We start from the raw sequence: 22,338 nt of genomic DNA, 5'->3' as shown, positions 1-22,338 counted from the left end.
AGAAAAATCCATCTGGCAACCGGGTGGAGTGGCTCACACCTGTAATCCCAGCACTTTGGGAGGCCAAGACGGGCGGACCACCTGAGGTCGGGAGTTGGATACCAGCCTGACCAACGTGGAGAAACCCTGTCTGTACTAAAAATACAAAATTAGGCCGGGCGCGGTGGCTCAAGCCTGTAATCCCAACTACTTGGGAGGCTGAGGCAGGAGAATCACTTCCGGGAGGCGGAGGTTGCGGTGAGCCGAGATTGCACCATTGCACTCCAGCTTAGGCAACAAGAGCGAAACTCCGTCTCAGAAAAAAAAAGGAACCGGCCGGGCGCGGTGGCTCAAGCCTGTAATCCCAGCACTTTGGGAGGCCGAGACGGGCGGATCACGAGGTCAGGAGATCAAGACCATCCTGGCTAACACGGTGAAACCCCGTCTCTACTAAAAATACAAAAAACTAGCCGGGCGAGGTGGCGGGCGCCTGTAGTCCCAGCTACTCGGGAGGCTGAGGCAGGAGAATGGCGTAAACCCAGGAGGCGGAGCTTGCAGTGAGCTGAGATCTGGCCACTGCACTCCGGCCTGGGCGACAGAGCGAGACTCCGCCTCAAAAAAAAAAAAAAAAAGAAAAGAAAAAAAAGAAAGAAAGATCCGTCTAGCTGCCATGGAGAGGGTGGATGGGGGCACGTGGCCAGGGAGAAGATGGGGGCTCGGCTTCCTGTGGAAGGGACTGGGAGTGTCGGTGATACTGAGGAGGAGAGGCCAGCGTGGCCAGGTTTACCAGAACCTTAACTGCTTGGGTAACAGACATCCCAATGCAGGAGATGGGCTGGGAGACCCCAAAACCACAGGATGAACCCAGAGCCTCATTTTCACTTGCAAATTTGTACTGTGGGTGACGGGGGATGCAGAAGGGTAGGTTACAGAATGTCACTCACTGGTAAGTACTTGAAAATCTTTGGGGCGGAGTCACCAAACAGCCAGGCACGGGTGCGGTGGCCGGATCTCAGCTCACTGCTCGCCTCGGGATTCCATTCTCCTGCCTCGCTCCAGTAGCCTGAGACTGAAGCGCCGCCTGCGCCCGGTAATTTGCTGCCAAGGCGAGGGGCTCACCCGTGTTAGCGAATGAGTCTCGTCTGGGCCGCCATGTTCTGCGGCCTCCCAAGTGCTGGGAGCCAGGCTTATCTTTCATTCTCGAAAGATACTTTTTTTATGCCGAAACTCATGGATGGGCCCCGGTGGAGGTGAATGCCACCAAGGTGGCGGGAATTTTGGCAGGTATGGAATGATCTGAGGATTTCTAGGGCTTTGCTTCTGTAGTTGTGTTTCACGGCTTCTTCAACTCCATGGACCCCGTGGGGCTCACTTCACTCTCCCCAGCCCTCTGGGTAAAACAGCAGTTCCTTGGGAACATCCTCTTCAGCTTCCCCCTAACTGCTTTGGCCCCGGGGAGCTGGGAACGAGCCCCTTCCTGCTTCTTTACTCACATTCGGCGACATCGACCCCTAACACCTGTTTTTCTTCTCTGTTGACAACCTTCATATTTCTTTTCCTTTTTTAATTTTTTGAGACGGAGTCTCACTCTGTTATCCAGGCTGGGTTGCAATGGTGAGATCTCTGCTCACCACAACCTCCGCCTCCCTGGTTCAAGCGATTCTCCTGCCTCAGCCTCCCGAGTAGGTGGGACTACAGACGTGTGCCATCATGCCTGGCTAATTTTTGTATTTTTAGTAGCGACGGGGTTTCACCATGTTGGCCAAGCTGATCTCAAACTCCTGACCTGGTGATCCACCCTCCTCAGCCTCCCAAAGTGTTGAGTTTATAGGCCTGAGTCAACTCACCATGTTACAACCTCCATATTTCCATCCTCAACCCCAATATCTCTCCTAAGCCCAGACCTGGCTTACCTCAGCTTCCCAGACCCCTCTTCTTGGACATCCCCTGGGGCCCCACACACGCACTGGATCCCACACCCACCTCAGCTTCTTCCTGGACCCATGCCTTCTCCTAGGTCCTGTCTGGGACAGCAACCCCCATTTAGCCTCCTGAATGTCTCCCACCTCCCCTTACTCCCTGCCCTGGCCCCATCCTGGGCTAGCCCCATCTGGGTCCTTGCACTGGGCTCCTGGCCTCAGTCTCTTCTCTGGTCCAGGATCTTCCTAAAGCCAAACCCTCCTCTGCATAGACACCCCCATGGCTCCCCAGGGTTCCTGGGACAGTCTGAGCTCCTCAGCCTCTAGCATCCCAGCCCTTCCCACGCCATCCCTCTTCCCCAGCTCTGTTTCTAGCACATATGTTTGTTCCCCACCTCAGGCTGGAAGGAAACACTAACCACATCCTCTGCTTGTGATGAAGGAGGATCTTAAGCAAGTGACATATGAAGCTATTGAAGGAAAGCGGGTTCCGGCTGGGCGTGATGGCTCATGCCTGTAATCCCTGCACTTTGGGAGGCCAAGTTGGAGAGATCACTTGAGACCAGGAGTTCGAGATCAGCCTGGCCAACATGGTGAAACCCTGTCCCTACTAAAAATACAAAAATTAGCCGGGCGTGGTGGCACGTGCCTGTAATCCCAGATACTCAGGAGGCTGAGGCAGGAGCATCGCTTGAACCCAGGAGGCGGAGGTTATAGTGAGCTGAGATCGCCCCATTGCACTCCAGCCTGGGTGACAGAGTGAGACTCTGTCTCAAGAGAAAAAAAAAGAAAGAACATGGGTTCCTTCTTGAATGCTCCCCTTATTCCCCCCACCAAAGGTAATGTTCTGGGGGAGAAGGAAGCCTGAGTGCACCTCCTAGCATCTGGGGGAGAGGCAGTTGGAAATGGTACCCAGGGTCCCTTGCTTCTCAATTTCTAGAGATCCAGCCTTGCCCTCCTCTCTGAGATCCTCCTGGAAGGCTGTAGCTCCATTGCTCTCAGCTTCTGGGAAGCTGAAAGGAGGTTCTGGGAAGAAGAAAGTGATGTACAGGCCGTTGTTTTCCCACGGGAACCTCTGTCCTCAAATCCTCCAGACCTCCACATCCAGGCATCTGGTGCCGTCTCCTGCCTCTGCCTCTGGTAATTTCCACAATCCAGGAGCCCAGGCCTCTAGCTTCCTCCTTCCCCAAACTCAGGAGTTCAGGTCTGCAGTCCCCTCCTTCCTCAGGCACAGAAGCCCCATCTCCACTCCCCTCCGTCCTCAGAACACAGGTTCCCAGCCCCCTTCCTAGGATCCTCAAGTTCAAAACAGGCTGAAAACTTGTCTCTCAGCAGGCTCAGGAGTCCCGCCCCTCTCCCCACCGGGCCCGCCGCCTCTTTTCTAATTTTTAAATTTATTTTTATTTTTTAGACAGAGTCTCGCTCTGTCACCCAGGCTGGAGTGCAGTGGCACAATCTCAGTTCACTGCAGCCTCTGCCAGGTTCAAGCAATTGTCCTGCCTCAGCCTCCCAAGTAGCTGGGACTACAGGCAGCTGCTGCCAAGTCCAGCTAATTTTTTTGTATTTTTAGTAGAGACGGCGTTTCACCTTCTTAGCCAGGGTGGTCTCGATCTCCTGACCTCATGATCCACCTGCCTCGGCCTCCCAAAGTGCTAGGATTACAGGCATGAACCACCATGCCTGACCTTTTTTATTTTTGGAGACTGGGCCTCACTCTGTGACCCAGGCCAGAGTCCAGTGGCACTATCTCAGCTCACTGCAGCCTTGATCTCCCTGGGTCAAGCGATCCTTCCACCTCAGCCTCCTGAGTAGCTGGGACTGCAGGTGTGTGCCACCACACCCAGCTGTGCCCCTCTTGTCTTAAGATGGTCTTCAGGTCTCAGCTTCTTCAGCTTGTGCCTTCAGTCCCTTATTCTGTCTGAGAAGCTTAGATCCCTCACTCTCTCCAAATGCAACCACTTCCTCAATATTCAAAGGGCTTCCTCCGATGCTGGGTGCGCTGGCTCACACCTGTAATCGCAGCACTGTGGGAGACTGAGGAGGAGGGTGGATCACCTGAAGTCAGGAGTTTGAGACCAGCCTGGCCTACATGTGAAACCCTGTCTCTACTCAAAATACAAAAATTAGATGGGCACCTGTAGTCTCAGCTACTTGGAAAACTGAGGCAGGAGAATTGCTTGAACCTGGGAGGCAGAGGTTGCAGTGAGCCAAGATCACGCCACTGCATTCCAACCTGGGCAACAGAGCAAGATTCCATTAAAAAAAAAAAGGGGGGGGGCCAGGCACGGTGGCTCACACCCGTAATCCCAGAACTTTGAGAGGCCAAGGTGGGCGGATCACCTGAGGTCAGGAGTTCGAGACCAGCCTGACCAACATGGAGAAACCCAATCTCTACTAAAACTACAAAATTAGCGAGGCATGGTGGTGCATGCCTGTAATTCCAGCTACTCAGGAGGCTGAGGCAGGAGAATCGTCTGAAGCCGGGAGGCAGAGATTGAGGTGAGCTGAGATTTCACCATTGCATTCCAGCCTGGTCAACAAGAGCGAAACTGCGTCTTAAAAAAACAAAAAAGGCTTTCTCGGAATAAATTGCTTTCTTGTCTGTCTTTGGTCTTTTTTTTTTTTTTTTTTCAGCTTTATTGAGACACAATTCAATGGATTGGGGTATATTCAGAGTTATGCAACCTAACACCACAGGCTAACTGGAGGATATTTTCATCACCCTGAAAAGAAACCCTACACCCGGCCGGGCACGATCCTTCATGCCTGTAATCCCAGCACTTTGGGAGGCCAAGGCGGGTGGATCACAAGGTCAGGAGATCGAGACCATCCTGGCTAACATGGTGAAACCCCGTCTCTACTAAAAATACAAAAAATTAGCCCGGCGTGGTGGTGGGCATCTGTCGTCCCAGCTACTTGGGAGGCTGAGGCAGGAGAATGGTGTGAACCCAGGAGGTGGAGCTTGCAGTGAACCTAGACTGCACCACTGCACTCCAGCCTGGACGACAGAATGAGACTCCATCTCAAAAAAAAAAGGAAACCCTGCACCTATTAACAGTTAATCCATTCCACCTACAGCCAGCCTAGGCAACCACTAATCTTTCTGCCTATTCTGGACACTTCATGTGAATGGAATCATCATGTGATCTTTTGTGACTGGCTTCTTTCACGTAACGTTTTCAAGGTTTATCCATGTTTAGCATATATCAGTATATCAGTCCTTCGTTTCTTTTTAGTGCCAAATAATGGTTATGGGCCTGGGGTAGAATTGCTAAATCATACAGCAGCTGTGTTTCATCTTTTGAGGAACTGACAGTCTGTTTCCTGAAGTGGCTGCACCATTTTACATTCCCACCAACAATGTATGAGGGTTGCAATTTCTGCACATCTTCACCAACACTTGTTATTATTTCTCTTTTTAATTACAGCCATTCTAGTGAATGTGAAGTGATATCTCATAGTTTTTTGTTTGTTTGTTTGTTTGAGACAGAGTCTCACTCTGTCATCCAGACTAGAGTGCAGTAGGCACAATCACAGCTCACTGCAACCTCCACTTCCTGGGTTCAAGTGATTCTCCTGCCTCAGCCTCCCCAGTAGCTGGGACTACAGGCATGCACCACCACACCCGGTTAATTTTTGCATTTTTAGTAGAGATGAGGTTTCACCATGTTGGCCAGGCTGGTCTCTAACTCCTGACCTCAAGTGATCCACCTACCTTGGCCTCTTAAAATATTGGGATTACAAGCATGAGCCATTGCACCTGGCCTCATAGTAGTTTAGATTTACGCTTCCTGGCCGGACGCGGTGGCTCACCCTGTAATCCCAGCACTCTGGGAGGCCGAGGCGGGTGGATCACCCTGTAATCCCAGCACTCTGGGAGGCCGAGGCGGGTGGATCACGAGGTCTGGAGATCGAGACCATCCTGGCTAACACAGTGAAACCCCATCTCTACTAAAAATACAAAAAATTAACTGGACGTGGTGGCGGGCGCCTGTAGTCCCAGCTACTTAAGGGGCTGAGACAGGAGAATGGGGTGGACCCGGGAGGCAGAGCTTGCAGTAAGCCAAGATTGAGCCACTGCACTCCAGCCTGGGCGAAAGAGCGAGACTCCATTTCAAAAAAAGAAAAAGATTTATACTTCCCTAATGATTGTGTCCGGCATCCTTTCATGTGCAAACTGGCCATTTGTTAGTGGTTTTTGCTTCTTTTAAAAACTGCTGAGCCATCCGTAAACATTTTCAAAATGAAAGGTATGTTTTTCAGTGTTAAGGCAACTGTTTTGTTGTGTTTTCCTTTGCTCTCTGTCACCAAATATTGTACATGCAAATAGTAAGACTGGGCTTTGTGTTGTCCATTGTTAATCCTAAATGCAACAAAACACATGGAGACTTTGAAAATCCTTCAGAATAATGCTATAGTTAAGATTTTGCTAAAGCAAGTTTTTTTTCTAACGCCTTGAGCTGCATATTGCCTTGAGTAATCATCATCTGAATTGTATCCTCTTGAATTCTTTTGAATTCTTCCCTTGCCCAATCCTTCAGGTATTTGCGATCAGAATCATTTGGAACTTGCTGAATTGTTTGGAAAATCCTTCTGTAAAGGAGGAGAACTTGCTGCCTTCTGATGAACTGCTTTAACGTTAGTGTTGCTGGGGGTAAGCGGGAAGTGGCCATGTCTACCAGCGGTCTGTTGGAGCCTTAGCTGGTCTTTTTCCTTCTCTTTTTCCTTCTCTCCCTCTCCATTCCTTACGCTATCTCCCTCTCCCCTCATCCATCTCTTCATCTCACCATAACCTTTTTTTCTAATTTTTTAAAAATTTTTTTAAAAGAAGTTTCGCTCAGGCTAGAGTGCAATGGCGTGATCTCAGCTCACTGAAACCTCCACCTCCCCGGTTCAAGCAATTCTCCTGCCTCACCCTCCAGAGTAGCTGGAGTAACTGGGATGACAGGCGCACGCCACTACGCTGGCTAATTTTTGGGTCCTTAGTAGAGACGGGGCTTTACCATGTTGGCCAGGCTGGTCTCAAACTTCTGACCTCAGATGATCCACTCGCCTCTGCCTTCCTAAGTGCTGGGATTACAGGCGTGAGCCACTGTGCCTGGCCTTCACTGTAACTTTTGTGTATCTTTCCCTCTCCCACTTTTACTCTCTATGCCAATCTCTGTCCCCACCTCCCCATATCTGTCTTTCCTTTCTCTGTCCCTCCATCTGCCCTCTTTTCCCCACCCAGCACCCCTATACTTAGGCCTCTGTATGATCAGTGGCACCAGGTCAGGCTGGAGCCAGTACTAATGGGCATATCTGTGTGCAGACCCAGGGTGGATGCTGAGGGCCAGGCCCAGGCACCTAGGACTATAAATGCCCCTGCAATATGGCTGGCCTCAGCCCTGCTCTGGCAGGTGACCCCCAGGCCCCGGGCTCTGAGGCCGAGCCCTTCTCTGAGATCTCCCTTGTGCCCCCTACTGCCACTGCAGTGGGAGGCCTGGAGGGAAGGCTGGCAGGAGGAACCACACTAACCGGTCTATCTCCCTCTACCCCCAGCTGTGCCTCGGTGTCTTGGGTTTCCTACAGGGTGAGTGCCCCAGAGGGAATGCAGAAAGCTGGTGAGTTGGTCTGGATTTGCAGCAGAGTGTGGGGTGGGGAGGGGCTGGTTGTGCTGGCTCAGGTTGGGAGGCTGTTTGGCATGGCTTTGTGACAGGGGATTGGCCACAGTGGAACTTCTTGGGACACGGCCCTGGCCAGCTGGGACAAGGGGCTATTTGAGCAGACTGTGTGTCAGGGGATTGGCAAAACTGGTTCTGAGGAGGCTGGGCAGGGCTTTGGGGACAGATGGTGCAAAAGCAGTAACTTCAAGCTAATACTGATATAGATGACTTCATGCCATGGCTTTGACGTCAAGCTCCCCATTGTTCTGTGAAGTATGCACCAATACCCCCTTTACAGATGCAGCAGCTGAGGCCCCAAGAAATGAGGTGACTTGCCCAAATTCACTTGGCTAGAAAGCGGCCGAGTTGGCTGGGCAAGGTGGCTCACGACTGTAAGTAATCCCAGCACTTTGGGAGGCCAAGGTGGGAGGATCGCATGAGCCTGGGAGACCAGCTTGGGCAACAGAGTGAGTCTCCTGTCTAAAATAGAAAAAGAAAAGGAAGGAAGGGAGGGAGAGAGGGAGGGAGAGAAGGAGGGAGGGAGAGAGGGAGAGAAAGTGGCAGAGTCAGAATTAGAATCTGACGCATTTAGCTTCCGAATCCACCGGATTATTCTTGACTGCCTCCTCTGGGCTCCTGGTTCCCTCAAGCCCGACGGACGTCTGCGTCTTATGTTTCCAGGGCTGCCGCTTCATCACAGCTTTCTTGGAAAACGGGGGCGCTGAGAAGCCCGACTTCCAGCTATATATGTCGCCACCGCCCACGGGGCCCCCGACGGCGCTGCTGGTGACAGCTCTCCCTGCGTGGGCGCCACTCTCCCCGAGCGCCCCGCGCCTGCAGCCAGGCACGACGGTGTGGGTGCGCCCGCCCGGCGCAGAGGAGCTGCGGGGCTCGCAGCAGGCGGCGCTGTGCAAGCAGCGACGTCGCGGCCCAGGGAGTGGAGGCGGTGAAAGCGCGTGGGCGCGCCTCCCTGGACTCGGCGCTGGCTCTGCGGCGCCACCTGCTGGACACTCCCTACTCGATGGTGGCTCCGTCGCTGCCGCCCGGCGACCTGCACAAGGAGTTTGCGGTGGTGGCGGGCGCTGGGCCCACGCTCTTAGAGGCACCTCACGCCCCCTGTGCCTGTTCTACTGGACTGCGTAGACCACCCTGCCCGCTGGCCCCATCTCTTGAGCCTTGAAGGCTTCCAGACGCGCTGCAGTTGCAGAGAGCAGGAGACCTATCCAGCACCCGTGTCGTGGCTGCCCATCCCGTCGCGCTGCTGGCTGGCCTCAATTGTCTGCAAGCGAGAAGCAAGGCCTGTGGCCACGCGTTCGGAAAACCGCCGCCCCATGATCCCTGGAGTGGTCTCCACACGGTGCCCCACTTAGCACCTGCGCGTCCCGGGCGCCGAGACCGCGTGTTCCCAGAGGGTAGTGGTCTGGGTAGCCTGAGCTTCTGGTGCTGCGACGCCGACGGGGCGTGGGCTCTGCGCCCTGGCACGATGCTGCGCTCTGCAGTGGACCAGTGCACCCTCTGGCGTTGCGCTCTTCAGCCGACATGCAGGTGTTTTTCCCGGAGGCCGCCGTGGGCCGCGGGAGTTGACACCTACAATCCCTCCTTCGCGCTTATGCCCTGGTGGGCGCGTTCAGCCGCAGCCTCGCAAGCATGGCACAGCCAAACTTCTCCAACGTGGAATTTGCACCTGCCCCGGTGCTCCTGGACTGCCAGCCACTACCCGGCCTGCACTGGCGCCCTGTCCCTGCTGGCCCCGAGCCGCGTCATGAGCAGCATTCTGACTAAAGGCTGGTCCCGGTTCAGGGCTTCGCCTGGACTGAGGTGGCTTAGGGGCGTAGGTGCAGCGCAGTGCACCACCTGGAGAGGAGCGGGGCGCCCACGGGCATGTTTAGCTTCAGCATCGCCCAGGAAGCAAGCTTCAGGACCCAGGCCGGGGGGCAGCCGGCTGCAGATGAGCAGCCCTGGGGGCCCAAGGGTTTCGGGAGGTGAACCAGCAATGGGATTCGTGGATATTAGGGTTGGAGCAAATCATAACACTACATTCCATTGCTTACATAACAACCAGAGAGGTAGGTTGTTGTTTTGTTTTGTTTTTTTTTTTTGGTTTTTGTTGTTGTTGTTATTGTTTGGTGGTTTTTGTTGTTGTTTGTTTTGTTTTGTTTTGCTTTGCACCCCACCCGACCCCCAATTTTTGTATTTTTACTAGAGACGGGGTACTACCATGTTGGCCAGGCTGGTCTTGAGCTCCTGACCTTAGGTGATCCACCTGCCACAGCTTCCCAAAGTGCTGGGATTACAGGTGTTAGCCACTGCGCCCAGACCAGAGAGGTAGTTTTAAAATATAAGTCTGTCCCTCCTCCACTCAAAATCTCCTAGGCAATTATCCCATCTCCCAGCAAAAGCAGTCCTTACAATGGTTTAAGAGTTCCTACATGATGTGTTCCCAGCACCCTGCTCATCTCATCTCTCTCCCCTGCCTCACTGTCTGTACGCCAGCCACACTGGCTGCCTTACTTTCTTCTTCCTACCCCAGGCCCTTTGCACTGGCTGTCCCCATGACATCCTGGTGGATCACTCTCTCACCTCCTTCAAGCCTTTGCTCAAATGTCACCTCCTCAATGAGGCCAACCTGACTGCACAATTTAAAATTGCAATCCCCAGGCCAGACATGGTGATTCACGCCTGTAATCCCACCACTTTGGGATGACGAGGTGGGTGAATCACTTGACAAGGTCAGGAGTTCAAGACAAGCCTGGTCAACATGGAGAAACCTCATCTCTACCAAAAAATATAAAAATTAGCCGGCCGGGCGTGGTGGCTCACGCCTGTAATCCCAGCACTTTGGGAGGCCGAGGCAGGCAGATCGTGAGGTCAGGAGATTGAGACCATCCTGGCTAACATGGTGAAACCCCATCTCTACTAAAAATACAAAAAATTAGCCGGGCGTGGTGGCGGGCACCTGTAGTCCCAGCTACTCGGGAGGCTGAGGCAGAAGAATGGTGTGAACCCGGGAGGCAGAGCTTGCAGTGAGCCGAGATCGCGCCACTGCACTCCAGCCTGGGTAACAGAGCGAGACTCCATCTCAACAACAACAAAAAATTAACCAGGCATGGTGGCACATGCCTGTAATCCCAGCTACTTGGGAGGCTGAGGCAGGAGAATCACCTAAACCTGGGAGGTGGAGGTTGCAGTGAGCAGAGATGTTGCCACTGCATTTGAGCCTAGGCGACAGAGTGAGACTCCACCTCAAAAATAAGATAAAATTGTAATCCCCCACTCCCAACATTACCTAGCCCTTTCCCAGAATTTTTTTACAGAATATATCACCTTCTGTATAATTACGTTTTCTATGATCTCTCTACAACACATACATTCCTTAAGGGCAATGATTTTTTTTAACTGTTTAACAATCTAAAAAAAAAACAAAAACAAAAACTGAGACAGTCTCCCTATGTTGCCCAGGCTGATTATGAACTCCTGGGCTCGAGGGATCCTCCTGCCTCAGCCTCCCAAAGTGCTGGAATTTCAGGTGTGAGCCTGTTGTCAAGTTTTTGTTTGTTTGTTTGTTTGTTGTTTTGTGATGGAGTTTCGCTCTTGTTGCCCAGGCTGGAATGCAATGGCGTAATCTTGGCTCACTGCAACCTCCGCCTCCCGGGTTCAAGCGATTCTTCTGCCTCAGCCTCCCAAGTGGCTGGGGATACAGGCATGTGTCACCATGCCCAGCTAATTTTTTGTATTTAGTAGAGATGAGGCTTCACCATGTTAGTCAAGCTGGTCTCGAACTCCTGACCTCAGGTGATTCACCTGCCTCGGCCTCACAAAGTGCTGGGAAACAGGGTGAGCCACTGTGCCTGGCCTGGCCTGTTGTAAGTTTTAAGATACACAATTAACTGCACAATTTAAAGTTTCCAACCTGAATGAATTTTCACATATGTTCACCTGTGTAACCCTCACTTAAATGAAGCTATTAGAACACTTCTATCACCCCACATAGCCTCACGAAGTCAGATTCTTTTTTTGAGACAGAATCTCGCTCTGTTGCCCAGGCTGGAGTGCAGTGGCGCAATCTCGGCTCACTGCAAGCTCTGCCTCCCGGGTTCACGTCGTTCTCCTGCCTCAGCCTCTCAAGTAGCTGGGATTACAAGCACCCACCACCATGCCTGGCTAATTTTTTGTATTTTTAGTAAAGACGGGGTTTCACCGTGTTAGCCGGGATGGTCTCGATCTCCTGACCTCGTGATCCTCCTACCTCGGCCTTCCAAAGTGCTGGGATTACAGGCGTGAGCCACCGCGCCCACCCAAGGTCAGATTATTACAAAAAAGGTTTTGTGCACTGTTGAATCTCCAGCACCTGTGACAGTGCCCAGCTCTCAGCAAACATTTGTGGAAGGAATAATAATGGTTGTAATTTGTTAAATGTGCACCACATCATATGCCAGGCACTGGGCTCAGAGAGGAAATTATTGCCCAAGGTCACACCTTTTTATTATAGTGTAAAATGTGAACAGTGGCGTGGGAGAAGGGATAAAATAATAATAGCTAGTACTGAGTGCGTAACTCTGTGCATTTTTTTTTTCCTTCCCGCTTGTCGTTGAGGTTGACTGTCTAATAATATTGTGGGGTTTTTTTTGTTTTGTTTTGTTTTGTTTTTTCTGAGAAGGAGTCTCCCTCTGTCACCCAGGCTAGAGTGCAGTGGCGCTATCTCAGCTCACTGCAACCTCCGCCTCCCAGGTTCAAGCAATTCTCCCACTTCAGTCTCCCCAGTAGCTTGGATTACAGGCGCCCACCACCACGCTAGGTTAATTTTTGTATTTTTAGTAGGGATGGGGTTTCACCATGTTGTCCAGGCTGATCTTGAACTCCTGACCTCAGGTGATCTGCCCACCTTGGTCTCCCAAAGTGCTGGAATTAGAGGCATGAGCCACTGCACCCAGCCTGTTTTTTATTTTGTTTTGTTTTGTGTTTTTGTTTTTGTTTTTGTTTTGAGATGGAGTCTCACTCTGTTTCCTAGGCTGGACTGTAGTGGTGTGATCTAGGCTCACTGCAACCTCGGTCTCCCAGGTTCAAGCGATTCTCGTGCCTCAGCCTCCTAAGTAGCTGGGATTACAGACGTGCATCACCACCATGCCTAGCTAATATTTTTGTATTTATTTTTTTTTTTTTTAGTAGAGACAGGATTTCACCATATTGGCCAGGCTGGTCTTGAACTCCTGACCTCAGATGATCTGCCCACCTCAGCCTCCCAAAGTGCTGGGATTATAGGTGTGAGCCACTGTCCCTGGCCATTTTATTTTGTTTCTTTTGAGACAGGGTCCTTCTCTTTCACCCAGGCTGCTGTGCAGTGGCCAACCATCAACCATGGTTCACTACAGACTTGACCTCTGGGCTCAAATGATCCTCTAGCCTCAGCCTCCCAAGTACCTGGGACTACAGGCGTGCACCACCATGCCTGGCTAATTTTTATTTTTTGTACAGACAGGGTCTTGCTATGTTGCCCGGGCTGGCCTCAAATTCCTGGGATCAAGCAATTTACCCGCCTCAGCCTCTGAGAGTGTTGGGATTATAGGCGAGAACTACCACCCCCGGCCTATAATAATATTGTAATGATTGCTTTTCCCTGGGGAGAGGGGCCAAGGCCAGAGCTCAAGTCTCTTGCCAAGCTCACATAGCTAGAAAGTGGCAGAGTCTGGATTTGAACCCAGTTCTGTCTGGGTCCACAGTGCAAGCTTTTAACCACCTTTTTAGTTTAGTTTTGTTTTGTTTTGTGTTTTGTACCACCTTACAAAGACTCATAAACTAGTCTAGACTTATGTGCTAAGTGGCAAGTGCTTTTATAAATAATGTACATACAGTCATCCTTACAGTCATCCTGGAGATGGGTCTTTTTGTTATCCTCATTTCACAGAGAAGTCAGTTGAAGGTTTAAGGCGTGAAACCACTACCCAAGGCCACACCCTGAACAGGTGTCAGCTTTGAACCCCAAGCCTGCTTGGGCTGCTGGGAAACAGGCGTGTTGTCTCAGGGGGCGCCGCGCTCCGCGCAGACGCAGCGAGACTGGACGCTGACCACGGTTCTGAACACACTGTGCCGCGGGACCTGGTCTTTTCCTGTAACCCTGAAATCCCATTCAGCCTCTTCTAGTCCTCAGAAACAGCAGGACCCCAGGGAAATGAGAGAAAAGTGAGGCAGTTTTCAGAGAGAAAAGCTGGGTTTCTTTCTTTCTTTCTTTCTTTTTTTGAGACGGAGTCTCGCTCTGTCGCCCAGGCTAGAGTGCAATGGTGGGATCTTGGCTCACTGCAAGCTCCGCCTCCCGGGTTCACACCATTCTCCTGCCTCAGCCTCCCGAGTAGCTGGGACTACAGGCGCCCGCCACCTCGCCCGGCTAGTTTTTTGTATTTTTCGTAGAGATGGGGTTTCACCATGTTAGTCAGGATGGTCTTGATCTCTTGACCTCGTGATCCGCCCGCCTCGGCCTCCCAAAGTGCTGGGATTACAGGCGTGGTCACCGCGACCGGCCGAGGCTGGGTTTCTTAGAAATGGAGACAATGACTTCAACTTATTTATTCATAACAGCTCAGAGCTGGACTCTGGAGCCAAGAGTCCTGGATGCAAATCCTGCTCCAAACTGTGTGATTCTGCACAAGTCACTTCATTTCTCTGACCATCTACTTCTCCTCTATTAAAGGTGGATGATAGTATGAACATCACAGGGTTCTTGGGGCATTTTAAATTAAATTATTTAGTATTCCTATTATTATTTAATAGAAATAGAGATGGGGTCTTGCTATGTTGCCAGGCTAGTCTCAAACTCCTGGGCTTAAGCAATCCACCCACCTTGGCCTCCCAACATGCTTGGATTACAGGCATGAGCCACCATGCCTGGCTCTAATTTTTTATTTATTTATTTATTTATTTTATTTTATTTTTTTTTTTGATACGGAGTCTCACTCGTCGCCCAGGCTGTAGTGCAGTGGCATAACCTTGGCTCACTGCAACCTCCACCTCCCGGATTCAAGCAATCTTCCATCTCAGCTTCTCTAGTAGCTGGAACTACAGGTGCCTGCCACCAGTCCTGGCTAATTTCTGTATTCTCAGTAGAGATGGAGTTTCATCATGTTGGCCAGGCTGGTCTTGAACTCCTGACCTCAAGTAATCTACCTGCCTCGGCCTCCCAAAGTGCTAGGATTACAGGCATGAGCCACCACGCGTGGCCTTATTTTTATTTATTTATTTGAGATGGAGTTTCATTCTTGCTGCCCAGGCTGGAGTACAATGGCAAGATCTCGGCTCACTGCAACTCCACCTCCCGGGTTGAAGTGATTCTCCTGCCTCAGCCTCCCAAGTAGCTAGGACTACAGGTACACGCCACCACACCCACCTATTTTTTGTATTTTTAGTAGAAATGGGGTTTCACCATGTTGGCCAGGATGGCATTGAACTCCTCACCTCAGGTGATCTGCCCACCTCGGCCTCCCAGAGTGCTGGGATTACAGGCATGAGCCACGACACCCAGACTTTTTTTTTTTTTAATTAAAAAAAAAAAAAAAAAAAAGGAGAGATGGGGCCTCACCATCTTGCCCAGGCTGGTCTCAGACTCCTGGGCTTGAGTGATCCTCCTGTCTTGACCTCAGAAAGTGCTGGGAGTACAGGCGTGAGCCATTGCACCCTGCCAGCATTTTAAAAAATGACTTAATAGCACAATGTCTGGCATGCAGTAAATATTTGCCAGTATTATTTTGCAACAATTTTTTTTTTTTCATTTTCTTCAGGCTAGGCCTGTTCTAGGCACTGCAGATGCAACAGTGAACAACACAGACAACATCCCTGCCCTCAGGGAGCTAACACTCAAGTTCAGTCCATACGAAAACTATATTCCATCTTTTTTTTTTTTTTCTGTATTCCATTGTGGTAGAAAATATGCAAAGCTCTACAGAACACAATATTATTCTTAAAAGTTCACTTTGGGGTCAAGCACGGTGGCTCATGCCTGTAATCTGAGCGCTTTGGAAGGTCGAGGTGGGCAGATCACCGGAGGTCAGAGTTCGAGACCAACCTGGACACCATGGCAAAACCTCATTCCTACTAAAAATACAAAAATTAGCCAGGTGTGGTGGTGCATGTCTGTAATCCCACCTACTTAGGAGGCTGAGGCATGAGAATCTCTTGAACCCAGGAGGTGGAGTTCGCAGTGAGCTGAGATCACACCACTGCATTCCACCCAGGTGACAGAGCGAGACTCTGTCTCAAAAAAAATAAAAATAAAAATAAATAAAGGTTCACTTTGTAGGTGGCTAGCTTCATGCACTGATAACAATGAACAAATAACATCCCTTCCTGGGAAGAAGGAAGGAATATATGTCTCCAGTTCCCCACAGCGCGCACGTGTGCGCGCGCACACACACACACACACACATTCTACTCTCAAGTCTGCTTAATGTGGCAGGTTGAAGTCCTCGATGGCCAGAATCAATGCATGGTACATTTGCACTGGCATAGAGATGCTCTCATAATTGAATCTGGCTGTCTTCAGATGCAGCCTGTGCTCTCGAGCTCCCTGCAGACCTATTCTACACCCAGACTGTGCTGATCATTTTGTCCCTCAGTCTCACTCTTCTTTCTGCTGATACATACAGACCCAGTTTATTTTAAATTGAGAACACTGATAGCTTCTGAATGTTGAGTCTCCAGGGCCAGGGACCCTGGAGGCCTGGGGTATCAAGGCAGATTTGATATGAGGCTAAATTCCAGGATCCAATTCTATTGCATCCTTCCCCCATCTCATCTCCAGATATTCTGACTGAGGAGGAAGTGAGCCCTTCCATAGAGTCCCATCCCCTCCTAGAGTCTTCCCTGGTGATGCCACTCCAGTTCCAGGTCTCCTGTGAGGGCCATACATGCTTTGATGGGACCACATGTCAGCTTGTGAAGCACAGACCTAAATGTGTGGCCGGGCACAGTGGCTCACACTTGTAATCCCAGCACTTTGGAAGGCAGAGATGGGCAGATTGCTTGAGCTGAAGAGTTGGAGACCATCATGGGCAAAATGGCAAAACCCTGACTTTACAAGAAATACAAAAGTTAGCCAGGTGGCATGCACCTGTAGTTCCAGCTATTTAGGAGGCTGAGGTAGGAAGATGGCTTGAGTTCAGGAGGTGAAGATTGCAGTGAGCTGAGATCACGCCACTTCACCCCAGCCTGGGCAACAGAGCCAGACCCTGTCTCAAAAGAAAAAAGCAGGCCGGGCGCGGTGGCTCAAGCCTGTAATCCCAGCACTTTGGGAGGCCGAGACGGGCGGATCACGAGGTCAGGAGATCGAGACCATCCTGGCGAACACGGTGAAACCCCGTCTCTACTAAAAAATACAAAAAAACTAGCCGGGCGAGGTGGCGGGCGCCTGTAGTCCCAGCTACTCGGGAGGCTGAGGCAGGAGAATGGCGTAAACCCGGGAGGCGGAGCTTGCAGTGAGCTGAGATCCGGCCACTGCACTCCAGCCTGGGCGACAGAGCCAGACTCCATCTCAAAAAAAAAAAAAAAAAAAGTAATTTAAAATATAAAAAAAATAGATAAATGAAAAAAGTCTAAATGTGTGCCCACCCCTCAGGTCACATGTGAGTCTGAGACCTCGTCCAGTTCCAAGATGGCAGGACTCCAAAACAGTGTCCATCTTCATGTCTAAGACCACGGCAGTGGCTGCATCAGGACCAAACAACGCACCTGAAGCTGAACCAGGGCTTGTGTCTGTGGTCCTGGTGGGACCTGAGCCTGAATCTGTGGCCGTGGCTCATCTGGGGCTTGCACAAGTGACTGTAAATGAACACTGCCCTGAACCTGTAGCTGCAGCCGCACCAGTGCCTGGACTTGTGACTGTAAAAGAACCATCTCCTGTAGCTCTGGTTGTGGCTGAACCAGCACCTATACCACCTACCAAACCCATAGCTGAACGATTGTCTACAACCATGTCCAAAACCGAGACAGTATCTGTGTCTGGGTCAAAACTGTCTCGTGGTCAAGCTGGGGCTCAAGGTGGTGACAGTGACTAAACCAAGCTTAAAGACCCTGGCTGTGGCAAAATTAGAACTTGTCTGTAGCAAAGGGCAGGGGGCCATCACAGGGGGCACCAGCTGAGCCTCTGGGCTACCATACGTCTAGACTTTCTTTCTTCCTTTCTTTTCTTTCCTTTCTTTCCTTCCCTTTCTCTTTCTTTTCTTTCTTCTTTCTCTTTTCTTTCTTTTCTTTCCCCTTCCTTCCTTCCTTCCTTTCTTTCTTTCTTTTGAGATGGAGTTTTGCTCTTGTTGCCTACGCTGGAGTGCAATGGCGTGATCTCGGCTCATTGCAACCTCTGCCTCCCGGGTTCAAGCGATTCTCCTACCTCAGCCTCCTGAGTAGCTAGGATTACAGGCATGTGCCATTACACCCGGCTAATTTTGAATTTTTAGTAGAGATGGGGTTTCTCCATGTTGGTCAGGCTGGTCTTGAACTCCCGACCTCAGGTGATCCACCCACCTCAGCCTCCCAAAGTGCTGGAATTACAGGCATGAGCCACGGCGCCCGGCCTGACTTTTTTTTTTTTTTTTTTTTAAAAAAAAAGACGGGTTGGGCCTGAAGCGGTGGCTCACATCTGTAATTCCAGCACTTTAGGAGGCCGAGGCGGCCGGATCACAAGGTTAGGAGTTTGAGACCAGCCTGGCCAACAATGGTAAAACCCCATCTCTACTAAAAATACAAAAAAAATAGCCAGGCATGGTGGTGGGTGCCTGTAATCCCAGCTACTCGGGAGGCTGAGGCAGGAGAATTGCTTGAACCTGGGAGGCGGAGATTGCAGTGAGCTGAGATTGCGCCACTGAACTCCAGCACGGGCGACAGAGCAAGACTCTGTCTAAAAAAAAACAAAAAAACACAGGGTCTTGCTGTCACCCACACTGGAGTACAATGTTGCAGTCTCAGCTCCCTGAAGCCTCTGCCTCCCAGGCTCGAGCAATTCTCTCGCCTCAACCTCCCGAGTACCTGGGATTACAGGTGTGCACCACCACGCCTGGCTAATTTCTGCATTTTTATAGACAGGGTGTCACCATGTTGGCCAGGCTGGTCTCAAACTCCTGGCCTTAAGCAATCCGCTCACCTCAGCCTTCTAAAGTACTGGGATCACAGACATGAGCCATCATGCCTGGCCAGTATACATCTAGATTTTCAACAGCCACTTGTTCCCCATGCCTGGGGTCTGCACCTACATGCTGAGCTGATGCCCCCAGTTCTTCCTCAGCAGCCTCCCTGCCTTCCAACTGTGAGTCCCCTGTCCTGTAGGGAGGCAGCTCATGCGCTTTGTCACAGGGTGCATCTTTGGTATTAACCGTCACTGCTGTCAAGCATGAGTATGGCTCTATCCAGATAAGAATCACAATGTATGGGATCTTAGGAGACCCCATCTTTCTCTGTCCCTCCTGAAGTCAGGAGTTCGAGATCAGCCTGGACAACATGGTGAAACCCCATCCCTACTAAAACTACAAAAATTAACAGGGCGTGGTGGTGGGCGCCTGTAATCCCAGCTACTGGGGAGGCTGAGGCAGGAGAATCACTTGAACCCGGGAGGCAGAAGTTGCAGTGAGCTGAGATCGCGCCACTGAACTCCAGCCTGAGGGACACAGTGAGACTCTGTCTAAAAAAAAAAAAGAAGCAATTATACAGGTCCAAATTCCCTTATCTAAAATGTCTGGGGCCAGGTGCATTTCAGATTTTGGAATTTAGAATGGTCACACCAGGCAAATGCCACATATTATATAACACTCCCAGTGTGTGTTACATAATCACAAACATTAATATCTCTGCAGTGAAACGTCTGAATAGTCATACAAAGCCGGATAAATTAAGACTGTAGCAGCCACACGTGAGTTCAGGTTAGCTTTCGCTGATAATTGAGTTTTAACGTCAAACACAGAACACATCTTCAATCTTCAGGTCTTTTTGTTGTTGTTGTTGTTGTTTGCATTTGTGGATGGTAGATAAGGGATTGTGGCTCTCTGGCTCTTCCCTCAGCAGGTTCCTGTGAGGTGAGAATGAGTTAACACAGGAAAAGCACTTGGAACAGAGTCCAAATCGTGGTAAGTGTCATATGAGGGGGTGTTTGCTGTGTTTCTCATTTCCTGACACAGGCATCTGAAGCTTCCAAATTCCCCGAGCTGTGAACATATCCTAGGACCACACGCAGCCACTAGCATGTCCCAAATCTCTCCTCCAGGAAGGTTTAGGAGCACGGCTCTGGTTAGAAGGTTGTGGGGGCTAGAATATGTTTAATCCGGGTTGCTGGTTGGGGGGACCTGATGAAGGTTATGATGTACTAGTGTTCCCGGACCAAAACAAGGGTTGGGCTGCTTATTCTCACAGCCTAATAATGAGATGCAGATAAACTGGGAAAGAAGAGAGTTTTTATTTCTGTAACTGATTACAGGGAGAAGGCCTGGAAATTATCCCCAGATCAACTCAAAATTATAAAGTTTTCCAGAGCTTATATACCTTCTAGGCTATATTAGAAGAAATTAATCACTTACGTCTTTAGATGAATGCACACTTAGGTGAGTAAATTTACTTCATCTAAATGGGTCCAGGTGCTGGGGTGATTATCCTTACCTTGTCTCCTGCTAAATCATGGAGGCTTGGGGAGTTCCTTTAGTCTCCAATAAAGCTTATTTGTGAAGGTCTGGGGAGTTCCTCCAGATCCCCAGTAAAACTTGTTTAATCTTAAACAGGTCCTGTTAAGAATTCATTCGTGAGGCCGGGCATGGTGGCTCACGCCTATAATCCCAGCACTTTGGGAGGCCGAGGCAGGCAGATCACCTGAGGTTGGGAGTTTGAGACCAGCCTGACCAACATGGAGAAACCCCATCTCTATTAAAAATACAAAATTAGCTGGGCATGGTGGTGCATACCTGTAATCCCAGCTACTCGGGAGGCTAAGGCAAGAGAATCAGTTGAACCTGGGAGGTGGAGGTTGTGGTGAGCTGAAATCATGCCATTGCACTCCAGCCTGGGCAACTAGAGTGAAACTCCATCTCAAAAAAAAAAAAAAAGAAGAAGGAATTCCTTCGTGATCTTGTCATGCCTCAAGGCCCAGGAAAGGCCTGGCCAAAACTCTTAGTGACTTTACATTTACATTCCAGCCTTTGTTTTTTTTTTTTTTTTTTTTGAGGCAGGAGTCTGGCTCTAATCACCCGGGCTGGAGTGCAGTGGCTTATCTCAGCTCACTGCAACTCCCGCCTCCCCGAGTTCCTTCTCCTGCCTCCAGCCCCTCCCAGCCAGCAGGACTTCCCTGGCGCCCGCCTGCATGGCTAGTTTTGTATTTTTAGTGAGCGGGGGTTTCACCATCTCATTCGCCAGAATGGTCTCGATCTCCCGACCTCGTGATCACGCCGATCTCGGCCTCCCATCACTGAGATCTGAAGCAAAGCCACGGCGCCCGGCCACGTCAACCTTTGTATGAGGGCCCTGGCTCTACCAGCACTTTTTTTTTTTTTTTTTTTTTTTTTTTTTTGAGATGGAGTCTCACTCTGTTGTACAGTGGCACCATCTCAACTCACTGCAACCTCCTCCTCCCAGGTTCAGTCTCCCATTAGCTTCTGGGATCACAGATTGATAGCATGCACCATGCCTGGCCAATTTTTTTTTGTAGTTTTAGTAGAGACGGGGCTTCACCATATTAGCCAGGCTGGTCTCGAACTCCCGACCTCAGATAATCCTCCACTCCAGCCTCGGGGTGCCACGGAGAGCACGAGAGGCGTGAGCCACCGCTCCCAGCCTCTATCAGCTTTTAGTATTTAACCCAACCACACAGTCAGTGCTAAAACAGCTGTTATGGAGGCCTGTGTTCATGAGACGTGGCTTGCCACACTGGGCCACCCCTCAGCACCGCTATAGAAAAACAATGGACTCTACAGCCAAGTGTCCTGGGTTCAAATTCCAGTTTGGCACTTGATATCTATGTGACCTTGGATAAATTATTTAACCTCTCTGGGCCTCAATTTCTTCATATGTGAAATGAGAATGATGAAAAGATCTGATTCATAGGGCAGTAGTGAGGATTACATGAGCTAATATATGGAAAGCACAGAAAATATGCGAAGCTAGGACCCGATACATGAAGCCATGATGCTGCATACCTGCCTCCACACCGCCTGGGAGCTCACCCTGCCACTCAGGGGTCAGGACGTTCCCCAGTGCTCTTAAGGATCCTCAGCATCCAGCAGCCCCCACCCCAGGTATCCAGAACCTTCAGATACTCAGGGCTCCAGATTTATACTCTCACCAACATGATCCCTCTTTTCCAAGGATTGACACTCCTGTATTCCTTCCTTAATTAATTGGAATTTTAGATTTTTTTTTTTTTTTTTTTTTTTTGGAGACTGAGTCTTGCTCTGTTGCCCAGGCTGGAGTGCAGTGGTGAGATCTTGGTTCACTGCAACCTCTGCCTCCCAGATTCAAGCAATTGTCCTGCCTCAGCCTCCCAAGTAGCTGGGACTACAGGCATGTGCCACCACACTCGGGTAATTTTTATGTTTTTAGTAGACACAGGGTTTCACTATGTTGGCCAGGCTGGAACTCCTGACCTCAGGTGATCCACCTGCCTCAGCCTCCCAAAGTGCTGGGATTACAGGAGTGAGCCACCACACCCGGCCAAGATTTGGGCAGAGACCAATAGCCAAACTTTATCAGACACTAACAAGATCCCTGTGGCTGCCAGTTGAGAACAGATTACAGGGTTTGTGAAGGAATGAGGCCTGGAGGAACAGTGAGGAGGCTGCTTCAGTAGT

The 22,338-nt window shown here is 50.5% G+C and overlaps 1 pseudogene; it reads right to left on the bottom strand.

Annotated features, from left to right (window-relative positions):
* Positions 1 to 5,947: 5,947 nt before the first annotated feature.
* LOC101017707 lies at positions 5,948 to 6,718 on the bottom strand (annotated as a pseudogene).
* Positions 6,719 to 22,338: the final 15,620 nt, after the last annotated feature.

The sequence above is a fragment of the Papio anubis genome, chromosome 20, assembly GCF_008728515.1.
Source record: "Papio anubis isolate 15944 chromosome 20, Panubis1.0, whole genome shotgun sequence".
Taxonomy (NCBI): Eukaryota; Metazoa; Chordata; class Mammalia; order Primates; family Cercopithecidae; genus Papio; species Papio anubis.
The sequence above is the reverse complement of the archived record's forward strand: the minus strand, read 5'-3'. Positions and strand labels throughout refer to the sequence as shown.